This window comes from Delphinus delphis, chromosome 14 (genome assembly GCF_949987515.2).
Source record: "Delphinus delphis chromosome 14, mDelDel1.2, whole genome shotgun sequence".
Classification (NCBI taxonomy): domain Eukaryota; kingdom Metazoa; phylum Chordata; class Mammalia; order Artiodactyla; family Delphinidae; genus Delphinus; species Delphinus delphis.
In genome coordinates this window covers 39,404,891-39,413,654 of record NC_082696.1, presented here as the reverse complement: position 1 = coordinate 39,413,654, position 8,764 = coordinate 39,404,891, and the positions used below count along the sequence as shown (strand labels likewise).

Here is an 8,764-nt window from a genome sequence, read left to right as displayed (position 1 = left end):
TTTCCTGCTTAATAGCTCTAGTGAAATCTTTTAAACTGTTTGACGTTTAAAATATTCTCTTTATTCTTGATAGGGATATTTTGTGAATTTTAATCTGGTCCAGTAATTTTGCTTTCTCGTGGATAGGTGGACTCTTTCATAGAGCTTGCACTTGTACCCCTCAGATGTCTGTTTATTTTTTCCTTTGTGCTCATATTAGTGGAACTGCCATCTTTCTGGCTGGTCATGTGTACCTGAAGGGAGAGATGGCAACTCAGATCCGAGCTGATACACCTCTTGGTAAAGATAATGTGTGCTGGAGGGTGACCACAAAAGGAGAAGAGCGTCTGGTATTGCATTTTGTAACCTACCCACACTCAACCTGTGCCAAACACTGCTTTTTTCTGGGGGCTGTCTCTCCTTGTACTTACCCAGTAGGGGCTTGGTGATGGAAAGCCACTCACTCCTTCTGCACTAGGCAGTTAGTCTATTCTTCCTCCCTAACTTGGGGCCAGTGGTGTCCAGATGAACTACCACCTGTTGCAGGTGCTTGACTGGAACTTAGGTTTTCTGTCCACTCCCATGAACCCAGTAGGGCAGAGGAGGCACTGAGCCGGCCAGTAAAAGGTGAAGAGAGGAAAGTATAGAACTAGAAAGATTTCCTCTAGGTTCTGTGGGACCTGACCCACCTTCTGGTCTCCAAGGACTTTTCACAGTCTTTGATGTAGATTCTGGGATCCCTCAAAATTCTTTTTTACCTTTGTGGCATCTCCAGGTTTGGGTTCAGGGGAAAGATTGAAAAATCATGCTTGTTCATGATCCGGTCCTGACCACTGTACCAAGCTCCAGCCTGGAATGTACCTGCCTCCCAAATCTCCTCCCTTACATCTAGCTTAATGCTTCTTGTACTTTAGTTCCTTTCCCCAGGGAAGCATGATGCACAGATTAATATATATTTCCTTATACTTGTCTATATAGTGCTGACCACTGGGACTGTATAAGGATTTCTTCAGTAACTGGCCATCTCCCTAGATGTAAGGTCCGTGAGAGCAAGAAATATGTCTGTTTTGCTTGTTTACAGCTCTATCTATGACATCTATCACAGCGCCTGAACAATAGCTGAGACTCCATGAATATTTTTCAGAGGAAAAGTAAAGGGAAGAAGGAACAAAGATCTATTTTTGTTAAAATGGAACATAATATATGCCTATTCAAGAACAATCTACTTCTGAATTAGTCATGTCTGTAATATATAAAAAGTGTGGAACCACAGACTGGCTTTATCCTGGATGCTAAATAACACTTGGCCTTCTCATTTTATTAATATCTTGTTATAGACCAAAAGTAGATGAGTTTTTTGGAAAAGAAACATAATATGTTACAACATCAAATAAAAATTAATTTTGTATTACCCATTGAGAATGAGTAATAAAGTGTTAAACATGTTTAAAACTATTATGAATGAGTCTGCAAAATTCCTAGGATGTAAAGAATTCTTTACTTAAAAGTCTGAAAATCCATGTGAAAAATTAGCAAAAAATTAAGCTTTCTTTGCCGAAAAAATGACCACAGTAAATTAGTGAAGTTTAAATAGTAGAGCAAAAAAGAAAAGAAAAATGTTAGGTACACTTTCAAGATTCTCCTTCTAAACACTTTGACAGTTAAATAAGTTCTCCTATCTGTTCTAACATATAAATGAATTACTCAGACCATTGTCTATGTGTTTCCTGACCAGATAGTTCAGTTGCAGGCACATTTCTCAGGTTCTCAGATGCTATTAGTTCATAAGGCTTTTTAAATAACAGACAATGTCAGGATATAAAATGAAGTCACAAGTTCAGACTATTTTTCTTCTGGGGCATCAGGCTATGATAGAAATACTTGGTGCTTGCATGTTACTCTCTTATTTAATCCACTCTTCCCTTTCTGGTACAATAATTTAATCTCGGATACATGAATGGACAAGACGTCTCCCTCTCATGTCCCCCTCCCATACCTATCAAGTTCTCCAGGGTTGTCATCTTCCTTTGTGACCTACAGTTAGAGAGTGAAGTCAATTGGTTTACAATGAAGCAAACAAGAAACTTTATCTACAAAATCTCTGCTTTCCTCAATATTAATGTCTTTCACAACACAGTTTCTATTCAGTGCCAATTTGTTTTATTCTTCTTGCCTGTCATTGAGCCAACTTTCACTCCTTCATGTAAAATGCATACTTGTGGAAGTTATCAACTACCAATTGAGAGAGTTCCAAGTGCTAGGAAGGAAAACAAAACAAAGTTCTCCGGGACACAAGGCTTACACTGATAAGTGGAAAGAACCAAATTAAGGCTAACTCACCTAACTTCAGAGCATGACTCAGAGACACAGATCGTGAGTCATGGGCTTTCTTTGAGATAAGGCTGGCAATACACATAGAAAAGATCAGTGTACACAAAAACATATAAAGGCTGAAAAAACATATAAATCCATCATGAACAGACCAGCTTGTTGCAAAGATGTATATCATGACTAAGACTGTCATATTAATAAAGGTTAGTAGAACCTGTGAAGAAATCAGTGTTTCCAGTGACCCAGAACAGAGTGCATTGTAGAATAGAGGTTCTGTTTATACTGAGCTTGTCACTATGACTATGAATATTTCCAGTGTAAGGAGGAGTTTTGGTAATACTTAGTAGAACAAATAAGGCACTTGAAGACGGGCCATGAGGAGAGAAGTAAAAGCAGGGCACTTCATGCCAAGTCATCTGTGCTCCTGGGCTCATTCTTACTATCTTCCCTGCCATCTGACTGGCCCAAGTCTATGGTTATGACTCCCTCCCTCGCCCACTTCGTGTGTTCTGCCAGCTTTTTGGTATGAAACTCTATTTTCCAATTCCTCTCTTTGTCATGCTATGGACCATATTGCTTTTTTCCACCCTTGGATTCGTTTTCTGCCAACACTGCTAGGGATGTTACTAGAAATTTAGGTTACTCTGGAGTTTTATCTCCAGCTTTGTTTGTTCCTTGTATGCCACTTCCTCCACCCTCAACCATATACCAATACATGAGCACAAAGATTCTTCACTCTATTTTCTGACTCTATGAGGCATGTTAACCTCTCAGTCAGAATGAGTAGTGGATTTATTATAGATCTTACAGACAGAATCTACTGGGAGATGAAACGGACTGAAGGACATTGATTCCTAGGTAAATGGGAAATAACATATAGATTCAGAGATCTGGAAACAGTTGAATGTGATAATTGGACATAAAGGTAAACAAGAGAAGTGTTTTTTTGTTTTTTTAAGAGAAGAGTGTCAGATGAGTGAGGATAATGCTTACACAAGTGAGGTAACAACAAGACCACACAGAGGAAGGAACTAGAAAATGAGAGGGGATTTTATGCTGTGGAAGACCGTAAGAACACTAGTCTGAATTTTTGGTAGAAAAACACAGAAGACGAGAGATCAATGGTTATTTTTAGTTCATGTTTCTCCGTTCACTAAATTGTTGTATCTGTGAACAGGGCAGATCCCAGACTGTATAGGATAGATTCTGAATTCAAGCAAATCTGCTTTTAGGTCCCAGCTGTACTGGATACTGGTATGTGCACTTGGGCAAGTACAAACCCTCTTGGAGCCTTTGTAAAACAGATGTATACTTGTATCTGCTTCTTTGGAATAGTTGTTGTTGCTCACTATCTGTTTCTACCTCCTAAACTCCTTCCCATCAAGATTTTGCCCCCATCATGCCATCCATCCTTGCTCTGGTCACCAGTAACATTCATGCTGCTAAATGCATGTATGGTCAGTTCTCAGGACACATTTTACTTAACATGTCAGCTGCATTTGGCAGAGTTAAGACCTCCTTCCTTCTCGATACACTTTTTTCTCTTGGCTTAGAGGACACCACGCTCTCCTGGTTTTCCTCCCATGCCACTGGTTGCTGCTTCTTGGTCTCCTCTTACTGGTTTGTCCTTTTCTGCCTGAACTTTCAATGTTGAAGTGCCACAGAGTTTAGTTCTTTTTCTTCTTCTCCATATGCATTCCCTCCCTTAGTGATCTCAACCAGTCTTGTGGATTTAAACTCTATGTATATGCCATAAGTCTCCCAAGTTTATGTCTTTAGCCCAGACCTCTCTTCTGAACTTTAGAGTTGCGTACCAAATTGCCTACTGAAAACCTCCATTTGGGTGGCTAATGGGGATCTCAAACTTCACATGTCCAAAATGGAACTTCTGGTCTTCTCTCCTTCAGCTCTTTTACCTGCAGTCTTCCCCCTATCACTTGATGATGATCCCAAGCCTACATTTTTGGAGTCAACATTTTTCTTGCTCTTTCTCTCATATCCCACATCTGATCCATCAGCCAACCCTGTTGGCTCTACTTTCAAAATATATCTGATCATTTCTTCCTATTTCCTGTGGTCTTCCCCCAGTCCCAAACGCAACATCTTCACCTAGATTATTGCCATAGTTTTCTAACTGGACTCCCTGCTACTAACTTTGCCTTCCTACAGTTTTTTCTTAATACAGAGTTAGAATTGTCTATGAGTCAAATCATGTCAGTCCTCTGCTTAATGCCTTCCAACGGCTTCACATCTCACTCAGAGTAAAAGCCAACTCCTACAAGGCCACCTCTTTCATCCCTCACCCCAGTATCTCTCTGACCTCACTGCTTTCTCTCCTTTCCTTCTTGCTCTCTCATTTCCAAGCACACTAACCTCTCTGTTCTACTTGAACATGCCAAACATGTCCCCATCTTACTGCCTTGGAACTGGTTGTTCACTTCATTAGGAAGTCTTTTCTTCAGATATTCTCATGGCCAACAACCTTTACCCTTAAACCTTTGAGGATTGTTGTATTACAGACTCAGTGTGGCTTACCCTGATCATCTCATTTAAAATTGCAACCTGCCTCACCTCTGGCACTCTTAATCCTCCCCTTAAGCTGCTCTATTTTCCCATAGTAACCATCACTCTAAAAAAAACTATATAATTTGCTTACTTATTATGATTACTGTTTATTACTTAACTTCTCCTGGTAGAAGATAAGCTTAAATAGGGCAGGGAGTTTTATCTGTTTGCTTCACTGCTGTATCCCAAGCACCTAGGAAAGGTGCACCTACTGACACACAGTAGGGATTTAATAAATATATGTTAACTTAAATAAAACTATCTATTGGTTTTAGAGGGTTTTGAGGGTTAAACAACATGCTCTGGACCTTACATCAATACAGTACTTGGCCAGTAGGGCTACAAAGAATGACAGCTATGAGCAAATATGTAGGATAAGAAAATTCTTCTGTCTTCAGTCTTCCCTTTCCCAATCCCTTTCACTCAATATGGTCTTTAATTTTTCTTTCTTAAGACCCCAATAACCAGAAAATCCATGGAAAGAGCCCAATAAATTTCATCTTCAAAGCATTTGTACAGAGTAGATCTGTAAATTTGTTGATTATTTGATAACTTATGTCATGTTCCAAAAGATTTCCATTTTGAAAGATGAAAGTAAACTTTAGTCAAAGGAATACATCTCAGATTGGATTTGGGGCCTTCAGTGAACTGAATGAAAAAGGTATTCTAGGGATAGGGAAATTTTTATGATACATCTAAATCATATTACATAGTGGGGCGGTTGTTTCATCAAAGGTTAAGGGTGACCTAATATATTAAAAAATCTTTAAAGGAAATTAGTCCAAAAAAAGCCCATGATTATAAATACTTCATTTGTCAGAAAATAGTTTTTTTTTTTTTTTTGCAGTACGCGGGCCTCTCACTGCTGTGGCCTCACCCGCTGCGGAGCACAGGCTCCAGATGCGCAGACTCAGCGGCCATGGCTCACGGGCCCAGCCGCTCCGTGGCATGTGGGATCCTCCCGGACCGGGACACGAACCCGCGTCCCCTGCATCGGCAGGCTCAACCACTGCGCCACCAGGGAAGCCCCGGAAAATAGTTTGATGAAATTCAGTCCACTTTGATTAAGCGGGTCGATGGTTTGACATCTTTCCTTACAATAGAGAATAAATTCAGTTTCATTTTTTCAAAAGTAAGACAATATATTTGGAAGTAACTGATCAATTTTCAAAGAATTTCTCCCCTGTGAATAATTATATTCACTGTCTTCACTGGCTCTAATAATTATCTTCACTGGCTCTAATTCATTTTACTTAACTTTACAGTATATAAATAAATATTTTAAACGCAGCTTAAAATGATGGATACAAAAGATAAGCATTGTATATGCCCATTGAGATCACTATATTATTGATTCATTATTGAACATTCCTTGAGTTCTATTATATTATAAGTAGTGTATTAGAGAGGTAATATACAGCCCCGGGCCTCAGGTAGACATAGAGAAAATTAAGATAAAATGTAAAGATGCCACCAAGGGTCCTTGTGCCACCGGAAGCTCCCGCGGGGCTGCTGGGAGGCGGCGGCAGCGCCAAGATGGGGTAACCGAGACCCGCCGTGCGAAAGTGACTTTTACCTAAGATACTCTGGGCAGAACTAATATGCATGGAACTTGCATTTTTGGACCTGACCAGAACCCTGGGGATTTCCACTGGGGCGGTGAACACCCACACCGAGAATTCTAGGCTGCTCCGAGGTTGCAGGGAACATAGACAAGTCACCCACTGGGGGTCTTTCTGCCCCTGTACCCCGGGCAGGAGGCGGAGGAAGCCAGCGTCAGCCTGAGGTCCTCCGACAGGGGAAACTCTAACTGTGGCTCCTGAAAGTCCGTGACACGGTTCCTTTTTCTCTCTGATTTGCTCTCCTCCTCCCTCTTGCTCAAAAGAATGACTGGCCACTCCTAGAGCCGGCAGTCATCATCCAGGGGATTTTTTTCACCACAAAGAGTAATTCCTGTCTCATCCCTGCTGTGACGTTGAACCACACAAGCCAGCTAGAAGGTAAAATCATCAGATTCCTGCTCATCAGGGAGGGTGGCCCGGCCAGAACTCACCTCTTCTCCCAGCACAGACTCCGTGCGGCTGGTCCCCTCCCCAGAGGAGCTTGAACAGGGGCCCCCGATGAGAACCAGTTCCCCTTTGGGTGCCCCCCACCGTCTGCCAGGACCCACCAGAGCCCAGGCCCCTCTGCTGCGCCGTCTGTCTCTCCGAGAACGTGAGGAATGGCGAGGATCGGATCTGTCCCAAATGCAAAGGGGGCGACTCCCCATCCAAGAGGCCAGGAAGCCTTCTGTCTCAGAAGCAGGATCAGCCCGAGGTGGCCGAGGCTGGAGTGGGGCCCTTTTGCCGGAGTTGGCTGCTCATTCAACGGGAGCCCAAAGTTCATGCAGGAGCGTGAGGTCACCGCCCAGGCCACACACCTGAACCTCCTGTTGGGGCTCGTGAAACCCAGCTGGGCTCTGGCCTGGGCTCTGGGCTCGTGGCCCTGGAGCGGAATCTGTCAGACCTGCAGCTGCAGGGCCCTGTGGAGGCGGCTGGGGACCTAGAGGTGGACTGCTACCGGGTCCCCTGCTTCCAGAGCCAGGAGGAGCTGGCCCTGCAGCACTTCACGAAGGAGAAGCTCCTGACTGAGCTGGAGGGGAAGCTGTGCGTGTTTGAGAACATTGTCGCCGTCCTCAACAAGGAGGTGGAGGCCTCCCACCTGGCCCTGGCCGCCTCCGTCCACCAGAGCCGGCTGGACCGTGACTACATCCTGAGCTTGGAACGGAGGGTGGTGGAGCTGCAGCAGACACTGGCCCAGAAAGATCAGACCCTGGGCAAGCTGGGGCAGAGCTCCCGCCTCACGGAAGAGGCCTCCTACAATGGCACCTTCCTACGGAAGGTCACCAGTGCCACCAGGCAGCGCCATGAGTCAGCCTGCGTCAGGACCGCCAGCCTCTTCTCCCTGGCTGTCTACACTGCCAAGTACCGCCCCAGAGTGAAACCAATGTGGCCAGCAGCTGCCCACTCTTCTTTCCCCTCAACAAGCTGCAGTCACCCAAGCATGCCTACGTGAAGGACGACACCACGTTCCTCAAGTGCATCGTGGAGACAAATGCTTAGGGCAGGAGGGGCCGAGCAAGCTGCATGTGGGTCCCGAGGGAGCCCCCTCTCAGACGGGGGTTCAGCAAGATGACTGAGGTCTTGCCCTTGGTGCCCAAGATCCCAAGGCACAGTGATGGGCCAGGGCTGGCATGGTGTGAGCCGAGCGGACAGATTGACAGTGGCTAGCCATCTGCTTAGTGTGGCAGGACCTTGGACTGGGCCTGCAAAGGCACAGGGTCCCTAAGCCGGTGGTGCAGGACTGACCCCCCTGCACTGACCATGCAGCACTGGAGTCCTGAGAGCCACCCCGGCCCTGAATGTTGAGATGGGCTCTGGCCAAGATGGGGAGGGTGTGGGGAAAGAAGCTCTAGGGATGGGAAGACCTCTGCAGGCCGCCATGGAGAGTGAGCTTGCTCTCGTCCTGCTTGGGATCAGAACCAGGACCAGGGGGTGGAAGTGACAGGGTGCCAGTGCGAATTCAATCTGTCCCAGCCTGGACCGAGTTCCCCAGCCCTGGAGGTGAACAAGCAAAGCCAGGGGGCTATGCAGGGCTCAGAATAGCGTGAACAATATATGCACCATTTTCATTAAAAAATATGCACATATATTTTATATTTATTTCATATAATATATATCCCTATACTTGTTTCATAAATACACTTCGTATTTATACTGAGAATATTTCGAAAAAGACATACAGGAAACTGGGAACCTTAGTGTTGTCAGGGTAGGGAATAAATTGTTGAGGGTCAGGATGGGGTGAGACGTTTCACTTATATCTTTATGTTTTGAATTTTGACAGTATG

At 44.4% G+C, this 8,764-nt stretch overlaps 1 pseudogene; it reads left to right on the top strand.

Moving 5' to 3' along the window:
• Window positions 1–245: 245 nt before the first annotated feature.
• Window positions 246–7,929, top strand: LOC132437140 (TNF receptor-associated factor 1 pseudogene; annotated as a pseudogene).
• The last annotated feature ends 835 nt before the right edge of the window (window positions 7,930–8,764 follow it).